This window comes from Danio rerio, chromosome 25 (genome assembly GCF_049306965.1).
Source record: "Danio rerio strain Tuebingen ecotype United States chromosome 25, GRCz12tu, whole genome shotgun sequence".
Lineage (NCBI taxonomy): Eukaryota > Metazoa > Chordata > Actinopteri > Cypriniformes > Danionidae > Danio > Danio rerio.
This window is the reverse complement of record NC_133200.1, coordinates 33,140,383-33,163,087: the sequence shown is the minus strand read 5'-3', so window position 1 is coordinate 33,163,087 and position 22,705 is coordinate 33,140,383. Positions and strand designations below refer to the sequence as shown.

The window sequence follows — 22,705 nt, the reverse complement described above, 5'->3', positions numbered from 1 at the left end:
AAAGGCAATATTATTAAGAAAAAAAGAAGTATAAAAGCATGGGCTATAAATACTCGGCTTCATTTTGTTTGCAGACAATGTTATCTTTGTCTTTTTTAAATCTAAAAAAGATTTATTTTAATTTTTCAAAACATCCTAATATGTTTTTCTTGTCATGATCACTATTGTTTACAATCTGAGACAACGATTCAGCGTTGGTTTTAGCGATCGTGGAATCGTGAAAAACTAGGGTGTCTGATTTGTTGTACACAAGGGGAAATTTATCTTTAGCTTTACCCCACAACAACATCAGCATTCACATGCAACACAAGGCAGTTTAGTGGCTAATTCATATGAATTTGTACGATCTAATTTGTACAATTTATTACGATTTGCTCATCACCCAATGACGGATGGGGTTAGGGGTGGAGTTGGGTGCCACATCTTCTTTTCAAAGTTGTACATTTTCAAATGACTGAACTGTTACGAATTCGTACGAATTAGCCACTGAACTGGCAAAACGTAAAATACTTGCGTTTCCTCGTGAGATCAGGCTGTTCACATCACACATCAATTTTTATATTTGCTTTTTACAGCCTACTATACTTCTCACCATGTATCTTTTCTAAAACATACAGTATAGTGTAAAAGTTTGTTTATTACCAAGAAAACTAACAAGATTGTATTTTAATTGAACACATCACATCACATAAGGTACACCTATAGAAAAGTCTATTTTGTATTGAGAAAAGGCAAAGCTGAAAATTTGTGGTTAAAGCGACACCCAGCGGTCACCAAGCTACTGGCGCACCAATTACCACCGCGGCAATTACCAATTACCAATGGCGGCAAAAGGAACAAACGAGGTAGTGACATCTTCTCTATCTAACTAGTCTTCAGTCTTTTGAATCTATCAGGTAACGTGTCACAGCGTCAGTAACCTGCTTTAATCTTATGCTTTCACGCTTGTACTTAGTCATTTTAGCAAAGACCTCAGATACTGTTTGCGCGTACACACACTAAAAACAGTTGCATTGAGCCGGGCCAAAGCACACTTGTCCCCCCTTCCATCTCCCCCGACAGGCTGCACTCACATTACATTCGGGCCTGGGCACGCTTACGTCATCGACAATGCACTGGTCAAAAGCGCTCTAGATCAGCACAGTGGAGATTTTAGTTTTATGGTTTAAGTCATTTGACATGCAGTGACACGCAGTCAAACATTTCGCCGAACAGATCAGCCACTTTTGACGCTCATGAACAATCATAAAGTCATTGTGCTGCAGGAATTAGGAGGTTTGCTGAAGGTGTAGCTGTCTTGAAGTGAGGGGTTTGTCTTTTTAATAATCTACGACAGTTTGCGTTCACTGAAAAGTAAGAATGATTAAACAATCCATATGGAACAGTCCCTTAAAAGTAACGTCTCGCTTTCAGTCTCGGGCTTTGGTGCGTTTTGCAGTCACACACAAGCGTACCGCACCAAAGCCCAAGTAAACTGCGTTCAGACACACCTCTTCCAAGCGAGCCCGATTCAGAGCTCTCACACTTCTCAAACGATCTGGGAAACGGGCCTGGGCACGGTTTGGATAGCACAGTGTGAGTAGGCCCTTAGTTAGTTCCTGTTGGTTGTCCATTTATTTTTATTTATTTATTTATTTTTTTATCAACCAAGTTTGTCGACGCCATTATAGTGAAACAGGTCACTGCGCCTGCGGAAAAAGTGATTGACAGGTGTGTGTAACTTTTCCTTATTCATTTATGATTTGGTTATGGGTGAAACAGACCATGCGGGTCAGATAGTTGAAACGATAGGCTACAAATAATTAATTCATTATAAATGAATGAATTATTCATAAATTAATTCACCACCACCTACAATGACAATGCCATCGTCCATCGTGATGTTTCACATTAAACATCGTACTGAGCCACATTGGTCGACATCACCCAACCCTAATCTGTATTTATTTTTTTTAACCAGCAAAAATGTCAATTTACAATTAATAAATGATCCTAAATATTTAAAACATTCAACTTATCCCCGTGTCTATTTCATGTCCCTCAAGGACCAGAGGTTTCAACCCTTGTGTAAGAACTAGTTTATTTCAGCTAATTACCATCTTTTTGGTTTTATCCAAATTTATCTCCAGTGAACTCCTTCCACACCAGTTTTAAAACACATTTATATAACGATAGTATAAAGTTTCTCCCTCTGTTCCTGTTTTAGTCAGGAACTTTTTGTAAAAAAAACACGCTCAGACAAATAGACTTGACCCATTAAGAACCAACCAATAATTGAAACCATGCAGTGCCTTTTTTTTTTTGTCACCACTGAACACATATCTGAACATCGAGTAGGAGCTACTAAACAAAGCTCTTGCTGATAGATGATTTCAACTCCTATTTAGTGGTTATAATAATTTACTAACCCATCTCTGAGACCAGACGAGGTGTGAGGCCGATGATTAAAAGTCCGCTGGCTGCGGAGAGTTTAACGACGCACTGCCAAACCGGTGAAATGTGGTGTGTGAAAGGCCGGTGTTATTATGGTAATAATTCAGCGCGGTCTGAAATTCTAATGGATTGGAGGCCCCTGTAAAATATGTGAACGCACACACACACAAACACGCTCACTTTCTGTCACACATGCAGAACAACTAATCATCTCCTCGTCAACTTCATCCATATTTTTGAGAGACGGAAAAAAAAAAAGGCTGCGAATAAACTGAAATGTTTTCACACAATCTGGCTCCGTTAATCTGATTCCATCCTCAAATAGGCAGCTCGGGTTGATTTCTAAACTTTTCCTTTGCTCCGATCCTGCCTGGAGTTAGACTTTGCGGTTAGACTTGTACTCTCGCGCACAGTTATGATGTTATCGCACACCGTTCCCTTCTGTGTAAACAGAAATGGCCGAATTGAAACGAAAGAGTAAATTTAGAAGCCTACAGAGGAGAAAGTAATAAAAAAATACAAAATATTCCCCTCAAACCTGCAAAATAAGTCATATTTGCTTCGTTTGGGGTTGACGTTTGGCCTACTTTTAAAGACAGAAGACCAAAACAAACAGTAGACTGTCTGTTTAGCTCTTTTTAAAAGACTTGATCAACCAAAACAACTGGCAGAGGATGTGGTCTCAGCAGGGACGTTCTACTGTTGCCCTGCTCTGACACAAAACAACCATAAAACGCAAAGTCGTAAAACGTCCACAAGCCACATAAAACTTGATATCAGCTACTACGAGCTCGAGATTATTATTCAGAAAACAGGAGTTCTGGATGTTCGGGGGTGAATTATAAAACCGCAGTGTGCTGCGGATGAGGGACGCTCTGTAGTGAAAAGCTCCCAAGAAACCCTGACTTTATGGATGCAAACATGAACACAAAGCAGTTACAACCACAATTTGTTATTGGGGCCCACAAGATGGAACAAAATAAGGCCAGAATCAATATAGAGTTGAGTTTATCAAAATGAAAAGATAGAAATGTAATTAAATATATGCATTGCGCTTTTCAAAAGCAAGGCACAAGGTACAGTACAAAACCAAGGTACTGTGTTTATCTAATAGGGGGCGATAAGCAGAATTATTTTGGGGCCCTACCTTACTCTAAAAAGTGGAGTATCGCCATTGCAAACGGGCCCACAATGATTTTATTGCTCATTAAATGCAAGCAATGAAACTATTTCTTTTACTTAACTCCCTGAATGATTTGGACATTTTAAAACAGCACTGTTTTGTCAACCAGCATCTTTTGAAATTGAAGATTAAACTTTTTTTTTTTATTAAAGGGACCAGTGATAGCTATTTTGCACCAGGTTTAAAAATTTTAGTAATTTTCCAAAAGCAACAACTCTGCAGTGAAAGGACACTGAACAATAATTAAATGCATCACTTAGTAATTAAATATACATTCTGAACTCTATATATCCCTAATTCATAAAATCAATAGGCATATCATATAAATGTGGGAAATATTAATATAAAAATCATATTAGAAAAAGGGAAGCAACAAATACTGGGTTAATGTTAACCCCCAAACACAAACTTTAATATTCCCTTCAGTCCTCCCTTTTCTGTTTCTTACATTTGAGATGCAGGGTCTAGAGCATATATTTAATGAAGTTTATATATAAACTAATTTCGAGAGGAGCACGTGCTTATGATTAATCAAGACTGGTCCCGCATTAGCTAACACATGATTCGGCAATCAGCGAAATTCTATACTTACTATAAATAACCAGAGTTTTTTCACCTCTTTTTTCCTTAATAGGGCAGCATGGCGGCCCAGTGGCTAGCACTGTTGCCCTTTTAGCAAAAGTGTCACTGGTTCAAGTCCTTAATAGGCCAGTCGACGCTTCTGTGTGGAGTTTACATGTTCTCCCATGCTTCCGTGGGGTGCTCTGGTTTCTTTCCACAGTTCAAAAACATGCACCATAGGTTAATCAACTAATTCAAATTGACACTATAGTCAAGCTCTTAACCAGCTGTTTATCTCTATACAGCAATAAGCGGGAATTCTCGAGACCTACCTGAGCTCAAACTCCCTTCTCCTCCGGCAAACGGCTCATGGATCTTATAAGCTCAGGGCTCTCTCCATTGACAGCATGCCAAACTCGCTTTATAGTCAATCATCAGCTATGTGTGAACTCTTCAAACTATGATTAACTCAATTAGGACATAATTTTTATAAACATGTCTTAGGGAAAACATTACCAGTGTGTAAAATATTTCAGTGAAAGACACTTCAGTACTATTGTATTTCGGTAAAATACATTTTAGACTAAAAAAATGTGTCTGTAAAACCAGTAATAAAATAAAATACTTCAAACAAGTAGACAACGTTTGTTAATCTGTAATTGCCTATTTTTGATAAATGTGCTATTAGATTGTCTTTTACATCATCATTAGCAAAAGCAATGCTAAAAATTATTTTCAGCTTGTATTTTCCAGTCGCCATTTTCTCCTCAGTTTTTCTACGCCTGAAGAATAATGTTAGTTTTGTTTAATTTTCGCAGTCCAAAATAAATCAGATATATAAATGAGGCAGGCAATGAAGCAAATGCCATAGTGGCTATATCTTACCTTGGAAGAACAAACTCGAGAGAGAACAGAACGCATGAGAAATGAGTGCCACAAGCTTTCTGTTTATCCCATGACCTTCACATGAAAACAATTTAAACTTTAATAAAATGAAAATATAGAAACATTTAAGTACTAAAGTACGGTCAAAGATAATCGTAAAATACAAATAAAAATGATTTCAGCAACGAAACGGCTCACACCACTAGCGGGCTATGAGGGCCCCCTCGTAGCAGCGGGCCCTAAGCAGCTGCTTAGTTTGCCTATAGGGAGGGCCGGCTATGGTGCCAACACATTCTTACTCCCAACTTTTCACATATTGACCCTCGGTCAGGACCCCTTCTCGTCACTTTATGATGCTCTGTGTACCCCTTCGGTGTCGTGTTATGACACGTAGGGTTCTGAGATTTATTTTGTCATCTTAATTATGAGTCCCATTAAACCAGATGTTTTTAATTCCAATCCTCAGGACCCCTTGTCTGCACATTTTGTATGTCTCTTTTACATCACACACACAAGGATCAGTTTGTGGATCTCTCTGTTAATGAGCTGATAATCTAAATCAGGTGTTTTAAGTAAGGAAGACTTACAAAATACCCAGGGCGGGAGGTCATAAGGGCCATAATTAAGAAAGTGCATTAAACTGATTGCAAGTATTTGTAAAATATGAATCATTTTATTTAATAATAAAAAAAAAAATGCATCAGAAATGCATCATACTTCAGAAATGTTTTGGAACATCCAACCCTAAACACAGTTCAGAACAACATGAACAAGCATCAGGCAAATAAAACTGGAGCCACATGTACGTAGTGCAAAAACAACTATACAGTAAAGGCAATACAAACAAGCTATGTTGCTTTCCAAGTTGTGTAAAGTGATACAAAAGCTTTATTTGATTTTGGTTTCAGAAGCTGAAAACGATCCAGCTCCCGCTCGCCCTCCAATTCCAAAAAGATGCTCCAGAATTTTAGCATGACACTATTGGTCATGAGGCACAGACCAATAGCATTTGAAAACCAAAGCTGACGCATCTGACGTATTTTATATTGACAAATGGCTGAGTTTAGTGCTAGGAGCTGGGTTACATGCTTGTAAATGTGGTCATAGTGTAACAGAAGTAAAATAGTTTGAGTGTTTACTTTAGAAAAAACATTTTTAAAGCACCTACTCCACACTAAACCCTAAACCTGCTCACTTCTGAACAATAGCATGTATGTATTGAAAAAAACAACCATATAAATGCAATACAAACAAGTCATGTCACTTTCCCAGTCTTGTGAAGCGATACAAACAAGTCATGTTGCTACCCATGTCATGTGAAACCATACAATAGGTGTCCCAAACTACATAACTATGCACTATTCTACACCATTTTGTAGTATAAATAGTGTAAGTAGTGTTCACACTGAAAACTGTAAAAAAAAATATTAAGTGCACTATGATTACATGGATGATGCACTTATTGAACCGATAAAATGAAATGAAAGAATGGACACTTCACGCACTTAACAGTCACCACTTTCTCACGAAGGGGCGGAGCTATAGGGCACACATGTTGGATTACTTTGTTTATTTTGGATTGTGAAAGCAGTATTCTCCCACAAGAGGTAATTACACCACCTCCCGATGGTGATTGCGGTTATACTCATGGCAGGTATTATTTGGTAGTTTGGTCATTTATTTCACTAATTTGGCAACCGTCAAACATCATCAGGGAAACGGTTTGAATATCCGCTTAGTAAAAAAAAAAAGTTAGTGTTCCATTTGGGACAACACCACATACTTATACTATGCTGTTGAGTGTAAGTGCATAAGTACATAGTGCATGAGTGTATGGTGTGCCATTTAGGACGCAGCTAATGTCTTTATGTAAAGAACAGAGTGATTTATACATTTTCAGTAGGTGAAAACGATCCAGTTCCTAATCGGCTGATAACCTCTGATTCATAAAGATGATCCAGCACATTAGAGTGATGCTTTTGGTCATGAGATACAGAGGGAGATGATAGCATTTGGAAAAAAAAAAAAAAAAAAACTGCGACTTTAGTTGAATCTGTCTGTCATGTCTTGTGCTTTATATTGACAAATGTTGGGTTCAGTGGTAGGAGCTGGGTTATATGCTCATAAATGCATTTCTAGTGCAGTGGTTCTAGGTCTTACCCCTCACACTCCACATTTTGTTCAAGGAGGTTGGGGGAGGGGTGTTTAACGGGCTCGAGAACTGGAATTGAGGGTGTACTCGCACTGCGCTATCCTAACTGTGCCCGGGCGCATTTCCTGGTTCGTTTGACAAGTGTGAGTGCTCTGAATCAGGCCCAGGCATGGTTCAGCTGGCCTGCCCTGGTCCAGTTTGAAGAGGTGTGCTAGAATGCGATTTGTTGGGTTTTGGCAAGGTACACTTGTAGTTCGAGTGCACAGCATGCTCTCAGCAAAACTGAAGACACGGCTTCACTTTTAATGAACTGTTTCATTCTGTTTCTTACTTTTCAATTAACGCAAACTGTCAGTTTATTAAGGATGAAACCTCTCACTCATACATGCAGCACGAGGACTCTTAGGGTGCTTTCACACCTGCCTTATATAGTTTAATTGAAAATTGCACTAGAGTTCGTTTTCCCTTTTGGTGCGGTTCGTTTGGGCAGGTGAGAATGCAGAAATCGTACTCGAGTGCGCACCAAAAGCGGACCAAATAAGCATACCGAGACCTGCTTGAAAAGGTGGTCTCGGTACGCTTTCAAACAAACCCTGGAGAGGTTCGTTTGTGGCGAAATTATGATCCATACTAAAACAGGTCCAACCGCAAAAAGTACTGTGACTTTTGGACTAATCCAGCTGCCGTAGGCTGATGCGCTGTGCAACATGGGATATGGAGGGAAAATATTTGTTGACAGCGCTTTACCCACAGAGAGAGAGAGAGAGGGGAAAACATTACCTGATGGATCGTTGGTAATATTTCCGCAAGATGACCACGTTGCAGTTTAGTTAAATTAATTCACGCCTCCTCCTGAAGTGACGAGCGATGCATTAAAACACTGTTTTCCAGCTCGGACGTACTTCACTCTCGAAATGTATAGTTTGTCTAAAGCAGGGATACAATCAGTCAGCGCAGTCGTCCCTCCAGAGTAAAAACGTCATTTTGTGTCTGCCAGTTTTGTTTACTTGAGGGAGTTTATTGGCATTTTCCCGCACGTGAATTCTGACTAATCAATAAGCAATTTAGGAATTTTGTTCAACAACATCTGGCTAATGAGAAATGTGGATTTTGTCAGATGACTGCATTTTGGTTTGTTTGAACTGATACGGACCAAAGCAAGCAATGTGGTGTGAAAACGACCCAAATACGGCAGAAGAAGCAACAATGTATCATTTATTGCCCTTGGTCCGGACCAAATGAAGCGAACTACAGATGTGAAAGCACCTTTATGATAAATTATGAGCTTCAAAAGTTGTGTATCTGTTTAGGGAAATATTTGACTGTGTGTCACTGCATTTCAAACAACTAAAAATAATAGAAAACAGCATAACTAAAGCAATCTCCACTGTGCTGAGCGAGAGTGCTTCCCTTGCTGTTAAACTGAACAGTCGCATCACCGATGACGTAAGCATGCTCCGGCTCAGAAGGTAAAGATGAAGTGTAAGTGCAGGCTGTCGAGGGAGAGGGGGACAAGCAAGCTTCAGCACAGTTCAAGTCAACTGCACCTAGTGCGAGTACTCCAAGAACCACTGCCCTAGTGTAACAAAAGTAACGTAGATGGACAGTTTACTTCAGAAAAAAACTCCCACCCTAATAACAACAAAAAATATTACCAAATATGTCATTTATTCATAATGATAAAACTGCAGACGTCTTTCATGTCAACATATCGACACCAAAGGTTTCTCTTCTTAAATCAACTAGTTGAGAGAGAGTAAATAGTAAGTAAACTTAAATTTTTTGGGTGAACGATACTTTTGAGAAATTGAAACATGGTGACTTCTGATTGATTGAATGTCAATTTTACGTTGAGCCTAAAATTGCCCTGCAGGAAAGAGATTTATCATCATTATCTTATACCTAAAATAATTTGCTTCATTTATCACTCTTCAACTTGTCCAATGTTCTGCAAAATGAGATTTACAGTAGTCATGTCTGTCACGGGAACAGACACGACCTCCTGTTGTGACAGACAGGGAGGCCTTTCTCAGGCATGTCAGTCAGCGCGCTCTCGTCTGTAAAGAGGCCAGAACAGCACCACTTTTCCAAAAGAAGAGGGGAAAAGGCCATTGCATAAGTACTTGACCGCACTTCTTTGATCGCGCCGTGACTGGTTTGATTGACAGGAGACTCTGTCAGAGGCCTCTCTATATATATTGAACACAACATTCCTTTTTCTGAGACAGTGTCCTTCTGTCAAGGACCATTACTGTCCATGAGGGTACTTGCATATTACCTGGAGCCAGGTTTACAGGTCTTTCTGGGTTCTGGCCGATGATGGACACTCTGACAATCGCAGGAGACTGAGGCCCTGTTCTTCAGACCTCTCTAACTAATGAAAGATTCCTGTTTGCAGTGTGCAAATTATACTTTGGCGTTATACATATTTATATACTTACATATATATTTTAGTAGATTACATATGTATAAGTCAGTGAACAAAGCAAAATATGATTTTATTACTACTGTTTCTAGTCCAAATTCTTAAATCAAGAAGCATTTATAGGCAATTAAAATTTGTTTTAGTGTTGGGCAATGACATATATATACATATATTATAATAATGGATATTAAATTACTGAAATTTATCAGAAATTAAAATTCAGAACATTTCTGTAATTTAATATCCATTATTTAATGGGGATTTTTTTTTGTATCCCAGCCCCTATCTTCACTGTATAGTAATGTATAGTAATATGCACAACTATATATAACTATATAACTATATATATATATATATATATATATATATATATATATATATATATATATATATATATATATATATATATATATATATATATATATATATATATATATATATATATATATATATAACACATACATACACACATATGCATATATTCACACTCTCACAAACACAAACACAAACACAAACACAAACACACACACACACACACACACACACACACACACACACACACACACACACACACACACACACACACACACACACACACACACACACACACACACACACACACTTTTTCTAAAACAAGCTAAATTATCAGGCAGTGGGGTAAATTTCTTTTACTTATTTCATACAGAAAACCAAATTATTTCCACTTGCCCCATTTTGCTTGTTTGAAGTAAATAAATAGATTCATTTTTAAAACAATATGTTGGTCTCCATCTGCACAACCCCATGCAGCTCATAATAATGTGGAGATCTGTGGAGAACCGGCCCAGAAAGCGTAAAACCATGCCAACTTTGGTTTTGAACTGTCAACAAAAGATTCCATGATATCGATTTAAAGCCGTATTCATAAATTATTTACAGTATGAAATTAGCATGTTAGGATGAATATATTTTGTTTTAAATATTTTCTACCACAGAAGACGATTAAATGTGGAAGTTATGCATTTTCAGCTCAACAAGTTTTTTATTTTTAATTTAATATGGAGCAGATTGTTCTGTGGGAAACGTGCCAATGCCACAGAATGTATCATCTCTGGATTCATGTTTGAATTTGTCAAAGTGGAAACAATTTCAATAACATCACAGACATGCTTAAGCAGCAGAAAAAAAAAATACAAATTCCATGGGAAGGATACAATAACTAGCTTTACAGTAAAAGTCTTATGGTTATTCTCAGCATCACTTATAATCACATTTTAAACTATTGACAGTAAGGAAGCTAAAATGAAAACATAACTATCTACATGTCAAAAAGGTACAATTTTAGAGGAATTCACAAATCCACATTTAATCTTTCGATTAATACTACTGATAACAACTGCAATTACAATACTGCAGTAGTTTAAAAAAATTATATGAGAAAAATAACTATTTATAATAGTAATAGTAGAAAGAGTAACATTACTGCTATATTGTCATACTCAATGTCATAGCAGTAACTGATGTTTTGGTTACGTTTCCTTATTTAATTGAAAACATTTAAAAACGGACTCAAAGGAGAAAAAAGTTGGGACAGTATGGAAAACAAAACATACACACATAAAAAAAAAATAAATAAAAAAATAAAAAATTCGGTTCTTGCACACATTTAAAAAAAGTTGGAACAGTAAAACATTTACCACTTTGTAATGTTACCATTCCTTTTCATAACACAGAGTGCTCAGCCTCTAAGCGTCTTGTAAGTGATGAAATGTTTCAAGTGTCATTTTGTCTTGTACTACCTGCAACCAAGTCTTAAGGTGGGCAGCAGTACAGGTTTTTTGTTGTCAAAAATGGACTACACATTCTCTTTTTAAGACAGGTCGGGACTGCAGGCAGGCCAATCAAGTACCTTTATTCTCTTCCTCCGCAACCGGGACATTATAATGTATGCAATATGTGGTTTTGCATTGTTTTGCTGAAATATGCAAGGGCTTCCCTGGAAAAGGCAGCAGCATATTGTGCCCTAAAATCTCCATGTACTTTTCAGCATTAATGGTGCCATCACAGAAGTTCAAGTCACCTTTGCCAAGGGCACTGACACAACCCGATGCCATAACAGACCCTGGCTTTTGGACTTGTTGCTGGTAATAAGTCGGGAGGATCCTGTTCTTCTTTGTTCCAGACCACATGGTGTCAGTTTTTTCCCCCCAAAAAATACCTAAAAGAATGATTCATCTGACCAAAGTACACGTTTCCACTGTGTGAGGGTCCATCCCAGATGCCTCTGAGTTCAGAGAAGTCAACAATGCTTCTGCACACAGTAAATGTTTTTTTTTTTTTGCACATTACAGTTTCAACTGGCATTTGTGGATGTAACAATGTATTGTGGTACTTCACAAAGGTATACCAAAAGTAGTCCTGAGCCCATGTGGTGAAATTGCTTATAGTGTAGATGAATTCTGATTCTTGACCTGAGGGTTCGGAGGATCATGGTTGTTCAGCTTAGGTTTGCGCCCTAGTCATTTACGTATTGAAATTCCTCCAACTTCTTTGAATCTTTTGATTATGTTCTTCACTGTTGAAGGTGAAATATCCAAATGTCTTCCAATCTTTCTGAGGAATATTGTATTTAAACATTTCAATATGTTTCTCACATATTTGTTGGCAAATTGGCGATCCTTAGTCCATCTTTGTTCCTAAAGGACTAGACCTTTTCCGGATGCTGCTGTTTCATCAAATCATAATTACAATCACCTGTTGTCATCACCTGTTTCAAATCACATCATTTAACCAATTTGCCTGATTACTAGCCTTAAATTGCTTCTGTACCAACTTTTTTTTGGAATGTGTTGCAGGTCTGAATGACAGGAAAGGATGTATATTTACAATTAAAATAAAGTTAACCAGACAGAAGATGAAATGTGTTGTGCTCATATTGTCTGCAATGAAATTAAAGTCAAAGTAGATTTGGAAATCACTACTTTTTTTTTTATTTGCATTACCATACTGTCCCAAAATTTCCTTTGTAAATTAATTGTCAATTCTTATTGCTATTTTTATTATCCATACAAGTCCAGCATTACAAAAATACAAATTGTTATTTCATAAAATCACATCTAAATACAATAATTAATTAATAAAAACTACTTACTTTAATTGCACATATGATTTTTATTTATTTTTTTAAACAAATTGTTTGATTTAACCGGGGAAAATGAAGTGAAAACCCATCACTGAAATCTATAACACTCACACAAGTATCTTACCCAGCATATCTAAAAATATACAGGAAATCTCAATAAATACATAAATAAGTAGAAGCTGTTTCCCTTGGCATGTGGGTATGTTTGGGAATATTTCTGTATATTTAAACTGCCACTCGAAGCTCCTGGATGGATGGTTATTTGAGGAGAATTCTATACCCCCCATTCATGAGCACAGACCTCAGTCACACAAGCGGGAATGAATCGGGGTCTTTGACAAGGTAAATCAAATCAGCACCGCTATTGATTTATGTAACGCAGTGCTTCAGACTCTATTGGCTTTTCTCACAAATTGAGTTCTAAAAGTAATTGTCTTACGATTTCTTTGGAGCATTAAAGAAACATTACAAAAGTAGCAGAGGGTCATTGGTCACCTCGGGTTGTTTTGGGTCTGTTTGGCAGCCAATCGACAAGGAGTATAATTGAGTGTTGGTGCTTTACGAGTGTTCATAATACTAATACATGAACTTCCTATGCCAATTTCCCTTCTCTTGTTTTTTTCTGTGTTTTTGTTCTGTTCAGGCCAAAGTACGACAAAGAGGGGGAAAAAAATCTAAGGAAACGTCCAGGGACATGTTTTAAATTAGACTTTTTCTTTGACAGTGAGAATGAAAATGTGAGTGTATTTACAGAGTCAAGAGAAGCTGACGGTGACATAACACAAAAGCCAAGGCCAATTCCTTCACATCTTGTACCAGTTACCTATATATACATACAGTGGTGTGAAAGTTTCTGCCCCTTTAGTGAGGTTTTGTTTTGGTTTAATCTATTTCTTTTGAATGTTTTAGTTCAAACAAATTTAAATATTTGTCAAAGTTAACCAAAGTAAATGCATTATGCAGTTTTGAAATCAATGTTTTTATTTTTAATAGAAAACAAAATGCTAAATTTTAATCGCCCTGCATTCCCAAATCACAAGTACATGCAGTTCACAGATTTATCTCATTAAGTCCTTGTTAGATGGAGTTTTTGGTAAAGTGTCTGGTGCATATACACTACTTGACAAAAGTCTTGTCGCCTATGCAAGTTTCAGGAACAACAAATAATAACTTGACTTATAGTTGATTATTTGTTATCAGAAGTGGCTTATATGAAGACCTCTAGATTACGCTTATTTTACCAAAATAAAATATGATCATGCCTTGATTTTTAATTGTTAAATTAGGACAGTAAGGTCAGACTTTGCTAAGACAAGACTTGCCACTCAACAGTAACAAATGTCCAGTATAGAATATAAAGTCATGCTGCAGTGGAAACAATGAATATTGTGTACGCCTTCCATGAGCTTGGAGGACTGCATCCATACATCTCTGCAATGACTCAAACAACTTATTAATAAGTCGTATGGAATGGCAAAGAAAGCATTCTTGCAAGACTCCTAGAGATCAACAAGATTCATCTTCAATACCTCCTCCATCTTACTCCAGACATGCTTAACATTCATGTCTGGTGACCGGACTGGCCAATCCTGGAGCAACTTGACCTTCTTTGCTTTCAGAAACTTTGATGTGGAGGCTTAAGTATGAGAAGGAGCGCTATCCTGCTGAAGAATTTGCCCTCTCCTGTGGTTTGTAATGTAATGGCCAGCACAAATGTCTGGATACCTTTAGACTTTTGATGTTGCCATCCACTCTGCAGCTCTCTCACACGTCTCTAACCATGATTTTTCCTGTACCAATCTTGACTGATTTCTGTGAGAATCTTGGGTCTATGCGGGTTCCAAAAGGTCTTCTGTAGTATTTGTTATGACTGGGATGCAGTTCAATGAATAAAATTTTGAAAAATCTACCTTCTGACACTGTCAAATCATTAACTAGAAGTTATTATTTGTTGCTCATATAACTGGGATCGACCACAAGACAGGTAGCGTAGAGAGAAGAGTGTTTCTAAGTGAAGTTTCCCAAACTAATTTCAAGAGGAGCACATGATAGAATTGACTACAGCTAATCCTTATCACTAATCACTAACTAGCCAATCGGATCACTCTAAATTTAATATAAATATCCAGCCTAAACTTCATTCCTTATCTTCGTTTTTGGAACCCCCCCCCCAATCCTTCCCTTCTCCCTTCTCCTCAGTTCAGGCGTCACGGCGGCTCAGTGGCTAGCACTGTTGCCTCACAGCAAGGAGGTCATTGGTTCAACACTAGCTGAGCCAACCGATACTCTGTGAGGAGTTTGCATGTTCTCCCCGTGTTCGCGTGGGTTTTCTCCGGGTACTCCGGTTTCCTCCCACACCCAAAAACCATGCAAAGTTAAAGTCACAAGCACATACTACAAATTAGTGCCAATAGTAATTTATTTTGGGAGCTATCGAGAACTACCTGATCTCATATCCCTCCTAATGCTTATTGACCAGGCAGGAGCCTTGGGCTCATCTATCACCGAGCTCAGGGTTCTCTCCCGGGACAGCATGCCAAACTAGCTTAAATAGTCAAGCACTATCTAAGTGTGAACTCTTGAAAGGTGTTTTTTGTCAAGCCCCCTCAACTATGTCAGGCACACTTCAGAAATGCACTTGTTTTGTTCTTTTCTAGAGATGTGGAGGGATTGTAAGAAAGTGTCTGGTGCAAATGTGCACAACTGGTGCAAGTGTTGGTTAAAGTGTCAGAGACAAAGTGTGTTTACTAGGTGGTTTGTCAAGCTCACTCAGACTCAGATTTGCATATTGTTTTGAGGTTTCCATGTAGTATGGGGGGTATAGTCTTTATTTTGGGATCTAGGACTGTAGGCAATATTTCGGAGGGGTGCAAGATGATTGGAGTTAAGGGCTTCAATAGCTTGTGGGAAGTAATCGCTTGTCTATCCAAGTGGGCCTAATACTTTATTCCTGATGGCTAGAGTTGGAAGGGGCTGTGGAAGGGATGGGCAGAGTCTTTTACAATACTGATAGCTTTGCTGGAAGACTGTGACAGGAAAATGTCCTGAATGGAGGAGAAAGGACCACCAATGATCTTCTCAGCTGTCTTCACTGTCTGCAAGAGGATCTCAGTCAACCTCAATGGTTCCCCTGTAAAAAGTGGTATGGATGGGTGTAGGGAGGCTTGCCCTTTTCAGTAGAAAGCATAGCTGTTGTTGTGCCTTCTTGGAGAGGGACATGGTGTTGATGTTCCAGCCGAGATCCTCTGTGATGTGCAGCTTCTGGAATTTAGTGTTGCTGACTCTACAATTGAGCGGTTGATGGTCATTGGGGGGTGGTAAACAAAGTTTCTCCTGAGGTCCATCCCAACCTCCTTTGTCTTTTCCACTTTGAGGGACAGGTTGTCAGTGCCACACCATTCAGCCAGCTGTGCCACAAACTTGAAGCTGTGGTTGGAGCTGAACTTGACATTGCAGTCGTGAGGCAGCAACATAAAGAGCAGTGGGGCACCTCTCCACAGACTTGTGGGGCACCTGTAATCAGTGTGGTAGTGCTCGAGTGGTTGTGGAACACATGGGCTGACTTAAGTCTTCCAGTTAGAAAGTTCAGGATCCAATTGCAGAAGGAGGTTTTAAGGCAAAGCAGGTTGAGTTCATTTATTGAGCTGTTGTGGGATTATGGTGTTAAGCTAAAAAGTTAAATGAACAGCATTCTGACATTGTAAAGAATGACATGTTTTTCAAACAGAAATATGTAGTGTAGCAGTATTGAGATGTGTGGAAATATATTGAAACTGAAATACTGTAGGCTATGCAGAAGTTTGGGCACCCTCTCTTGTGTGGATATCAAAACCTGTAGTCAGTTAATGACTGATTACAACACGAAGTTGGTTTGAGTAACTCGCTAAACCTTAATTCTAACACAGGTACAACTAATCATGACAATATGACATTTAAGAGTTTTGTTTCTCCATATTGTGAACCTGAAAGTAGCAACATAGGAACCTGATAAGAACTTCATAATGACCTAAAAATTAGGATAATTCGCCAACATGAATTAGAAGGATGCAAAAAGCTATCGCAAAGGTTGTCTTGATCTTCACAGTTAGAAATATGGTAAGAAAATGGAAGGCCGCCGGAACAGTTATTGTAAAGGAAAGATGTGCTAAACCAAGAAAAATATCTGAAAGGCAAAAGGCGAAGAATGGTTAGAATTGTCAGAGAAACCACAGACCAACTCCAATAAGGTTCAGGAACATCTGGCTGCTAATAATGTCATTGTGCATCGTTCCACAGTTCAACACACTCTTCGCAAAGAACAGCTCAATGAAAGGTGATGCAGAAGAAGCCTTTTCTGCATTCTGCCAACAAGAAGAGTTGTTGAGGTATGCAAAGGCTCATCTGGACAAGCCTGAATCATTTTGGAAAAATATGCCGTGGACAAATGCCACAACCATAGGTGCTTTGCATGAGGGAAGAAGAAGAACAGCATTCCAGGACAAGAACTTACTCCCTAATGTAAAACATAGTGGAGGGTCCATCATGCTGTGTGGATATATGGCAAGCACAGGTACTGGAAACCTTGTCAGAGTTGAAGGTCACATGGATTCCACCCAGAATCAGCAAAATCTAAAGAACAATGTTCAAGAATCAATCAAGTTGCATCAGGGTTGGAAATTTCAGCAGGACAATGACCCAAAGCACCGTTCCAAATCTACTAAGGAATTCATGCTCAGACATGATACGGTGGTCTAGACTGGCCATCCCAGTCCCCAGACTTGAACATAAGACAATCCATGGGTTGATTTGAAAAGGGCCATTCATTCCAAGCACCCTTCAAACCAGACTGAACTGGAAATTTAAGGAAGAATGGTCCAAAATGCCTTATCCTTGACTATAAGCAGCATCTGCAGGCAAAATTTCAGCAAAAGGTGGCTGTACAAAAAAATAAATGTCCTTTTTTTTTGTTCGGGTGACAAATTTATGCACTTAAAGACTTAAATTGCATTGCATCTGTTGATTAAATAAGTATTATGTCAGTAATGAAATGTTGCTTTTTGCCTAGGGTATAAAATGTATCCAAATGAAATTCCTGATTTAAAAGGCCAGCAGGCTATGGCTTGCAGTTATGAAAATGATCAAGGGTGGCCAAACTTTTGCATAAAACTATCTGGGGCAACCATAAACATTGACCAGGCTGATCTCACGAGAAAACGTAAGTATTTTACATTTTCCCAGTTTAGTGGCTAATTCGTACGAGTTCAGTCGTACGAAATTGTACAATTTTAAAAAGGAGGCTTGACACCTAACCCCACCCCTAAACCCAACCGTCACTGAGTGATGAGCAAATCGTAGTAAAATGTACGAATTAGATCGTACGAATTCATACGAATTAGCCACAAAATAGAAAAGTCACGAATTGGCGTGAGATTGTGTTGACATTGACAGGTAAAGGTCTAAAGAACCTACTTTGTTTTTTGTACATAATTTGCATCTCACTGTACTGACCTATGCATAAAAACAAAGCAATCTTTGTGCTTAAAGTTCAAAAAGGCTTTGCAGGACATTAAGATGTTTTTTTTTTTTTTTTTTTTTTAAATGCAAGAACCCTGCTGCCCGTAAAACACAATCCAGTCCAAAAGCGGCTCTGTGAGTCGCCAAGTTTAAGCTTTGCTTTAATTTGGAAAGTAATGTCTGTGCGAAATGACATAATCGACACTACTTTCCAGTTGCATCTTTTATCAGCAGCACTTTCATCACAGATGCATTACAGCGCATTTAATGACGGCCATAAATAAAGCTCAACCTTTCGTATTCAAAGCCACTGCTCATAAAGACTTCATTTCACCAGGCGAACTGAAATCAGCTCCAGCTTTGACTCTGATACAACATGAAGTCTCTGACAAGGGATATGCTTCAACTGGAGTCTGGATAATAACACAGTGAAGCAAAACCTGTAAGGATTCCTGATGTGTGAGGAGTTCCTGGATTAATAATGAACATATGTCCGCTTCTTTCGGTGGCTGTGCTTCAGGATTAGGAGAAGCGCTCTCATGGAAACACTTCTGTTCTTCTTTCCACTCACACTTAAGCCCGTTCCACTTGCCTCAAATCAGCCGTCACATATTTCAACTGCTATTTTTCTTTCGACGGGAACCATCGAGACTGGATGATAAACAAGGCGTAATGTACGAATTGGGAGAAGACGTCGGTTTCTGGCTCGGCTGTACAGAACGAACTTTCCACAACAATCCTGACACACCGCCGCAGTCTCCACTGAACTGTGTCTTGGGTGGCCAAATTGGTCTGCGTAGTCATACGGACAGCCCTAAAGAGATGCGCAGGCACATTCGTAATGTTTTCAGGTGCTTGTTTTGCTGTTGCCAGTGATTTAATCTGCTGAAGTGATCATAATATGTGATTAAAGGCACGTCAAATATCAAATATCTTCCCAATCCATCTGAGCATCTCAACATATTTCCATTCCAGGGTGTGTCTTAAAACCAGCTCTAAATTGTCATAAAATTACACAATATATTAATGGATTTTATTGTCATTATTCCTGTTAAAATGATGTTCAAAAGGTAAAAATTATTGATTCACCTTGTTTTTCTCCTAAAGTGATGAGTCCAAATGACCAAATGTTATACTACTACACTTACATTTTCAGTTAAAATATTTGTAATAGTTTTATGTAATTGCAATGGTTTTAAAATCAACAAATATGTATTGGAAGAGACTGACTAAAATGGATCTCAGAGGTCCATTTTAGTATTACCAGGGTTCGTACAAATTTTTACTACTACAATTTAAATGACGTTTCCAAGACTTGACTATTTACACATACAAGATAAACAACAAGAAAAACAATGCATGTTCAAAGATATTACTGCACATCATAAAACATGCAGTATTCTGTTTCAGGGTTTCTGCAGGTATCATAGTCAATTTTAAGACTTTGACCATTTTGAATTAAACTTTAGACTTATACAAGGCTTTTGCTTGCCTTCAAATATATTTATTTCTTAGCAACATACTTTGTGTCAAAAAAATACACGTTTGTATACACGTTTTTCAACATGATATTTTGTTTTGACAAAAAATTACAAGTTTAAAGTGTTAAAAGTATATTTATTTTGAAGAATTACATAAAGGATCAAATATATATATATATATATATATATATATATATATATATATATATATATATATATATATATATATATATATATATATATATATATATATATATATATATATATATATATGTGTGTGTGATGGCTTTGGTGCAAAATGATTGACTATAACTTTTATTCAACCTAATGTGTTTCTGCCATAAATCCTTAAGATTCAGGCCTATTTATAAATATGTCTACTCCCCCTTCTGTAATAACTTGATATGAATGGAAAATAATGTAAAGGGATATATTGCTGTTATTTTCATGAGGAACTGTGTGATTGAGTTTTTTTTCCTGGGAATTGGGGAATTCATTTGGAGGAATTACTGTGAAATATCTCTAAAAGCTGTTGTAAATTGCATTTCTTTGCAATAAAAAACTTATATATGAGCTTAAATATTAAAATAAAAGGTTTTATTAAGATTGATTTGTGTTTGGAGGGATGTCAGCCTGATTGTGTAGCTTTTCTTGGGCAGAGGAAAATTAAGACCTGATAAAAATGATTTAGGACGCATAACACAATATTTCAGGGAATTTAAGACTAAGTCCTAAAATTTTGTTCTTGAAATTTAAGACATTAAGACTTCAAGACCCCGCAGACAGCCTGCTATTTGGTTTAAATTAATTTTTATAAATGCGTAAAATTATTTTAGATAATTTCATTTACATGAGAACAGCAGGCACGAATGGCACTCGTGAGAGAAATTTGATATCTGAAAAAGCATATACATTGATCTCTGGTGGATTCACTAAAAACAAACTTAGAAAAAATAAATAAATTAAAAAAAAAATTGACATCCTAGGATGTTTTTTTGGCACTCCAGAAACGTATATAGGGGTACATTTTCAGAATGAGCCTGGGTTTGCGTTTCTGTGATTGTTATATAAAACCAATGTATCACCCCTTGAGACATAAGCTATTGGACAGAGAAAAAAAAGCTTCAAGACGTTAGAACTATATAAAAAATATAAAGTTTCAACAAAAGCATTTTCCATAGGTCTAACAATAACAGTTTATGGCACATAATTGTCCTTGTGTAGAAATAAGTGCATCTTTTTCTCCAGGAACATTACCACCGTCATTCCCATAGGAAAAAGCATTTCACAGATTGTCATTTTGCTCAATTTGGATGTGTATTGGCAACACTGACCAGCAGAGAAAGCTACTTGGCTTCGAAGTAACTTCTGTGTGAGATCGACAGTGGACTTATTTCCTAATGCTGCTATTGTGATAGCACCTTGAATCTTGCACTGCCATAAAAATCCTGCGAGTTCAATAAAGAAAACCACAAAAAGAAGGCCAGCAAAGATGTCACAAAGTGGCATCATTTTTGACTCCAAGCAAAACCAATACAGGATTTGTTTTTCTTTTTTTTTTTGGTATGTTTTCCACTGAGGTGAAGGAGGGAAGAATCGCTCCATTTCCATCAATCCACGGCACATCTTTACTCAGTAGGCCTTCCCGTCCACAGAAGTCATAGCCGAGGGGTGAGTGCATCTTTAGCTTGCCCTCAAAACTCAAACACTGCTTTCTTTTCTCCTTCCATAGCTTCTGGCACCTCTTTGTGTTTCTTTGAGATGGGAAAAGGATATGTGACCTGTTTCCCAGTCTTGACATTTGTTTGCCATTTGAATGACATTCGGGATTCATCAAAAGCCAAGGATACCTCACGTACGATTAGCAGAGCAAAAGACTCAACGGGAGGCGAGACTTCAAATGCAAGTTCTTTTTTTTTTTCTCTCTCTCTCTTCTAGCTCTCAAAACTTATATTTTTCTTGGTCTGCATGAAATGAAAACAAAGCCATATGGATGCATCTCAAGCATGTCCAATATCACTTACATTCATTCAGTATAGAGCCCGCGAATACAGAAGCCAAAACACTCTGAAAACTTTCCACACACTCTTTTTTCATTTACTGAATCCCAGTCAGACTATCAAAGATTATTCCACTTTTTTTTCTGCAAACAATCTCCTTATTTTCCCCTTGCGTAATGTGCCTCAATAATATGTTCTCTTCCCACAGTACTCCCCGAATATCCCACAACATACTTAATTCCAGAGACACTTCCAAATACTCCATAGTATTTACATGACTCGACTGCGGAGATTTCGGTTTGCTTCTTTTAAACCAAATCTAGAGATGAGTCAGTCATATCATATACCAAAACACTGACCCAACACATCTGATGTCACTCGATGTCAGCACGTCTTCTAGCAATTTCCACATAAATTATGAATTTTTTGTATCCCCAGAGCTCTATTAATAAAACACGGTTGTAGTTTTAGGAGTATCGCAACCGCAGTAGGGTATCATTACGGACCAGAATGGTAATGGAAAAAAGGAATCTTTTTCTCCTACAAATAACATCAGAACCATTCCACACTTCAATAGCTCCATATGTTCTACATAAAATCCCATTCCAGAGACATGTGCTAACCGAGCACCATCTCCTGACATAAGTGCTCGTCTCAAAAGCCTTGTTTTTCATCTGACGTCCCCTTGTAGGATATTACCGCGTAATGGCTGCCGGCTTACCGGTGATGTACGACTTCAGATGACACATCCATAGCTCTGTTTGCACCTGCGGGAGGTTTGAGAACATGAAATGTTGTTGTACTCTTGAGTACTTCAGGTCCTGGATCATCTGGAGATGTTTGTGCAAACACTGGAGATAGTGTGATTCATCAAGAATAGGATGTTGGAGATTCCTCTGCATTAAAACATCATCAAACCACAAGGTCCAGAGATGCGCGAGCTGCTGTGGGGATTGCTTCCCTGACGGTGT

At 37.9% G+C, this 22,705-nt stretch overlaps 1 protein-coding gene across 3 annotated transcripts in view; it reads right to left on the bottom strand.

Moving 5' to 3' along the window:
* znf469 (zinc finger protein 469) overlaps positions 1-22,705 on the bottom strand; it is a 480,146-nt gene that overhangs the window by 273,682 nt on the left and 183,759 nt on the right. The gene's annotated exons all lie outside the window — the stretch shown is intronic.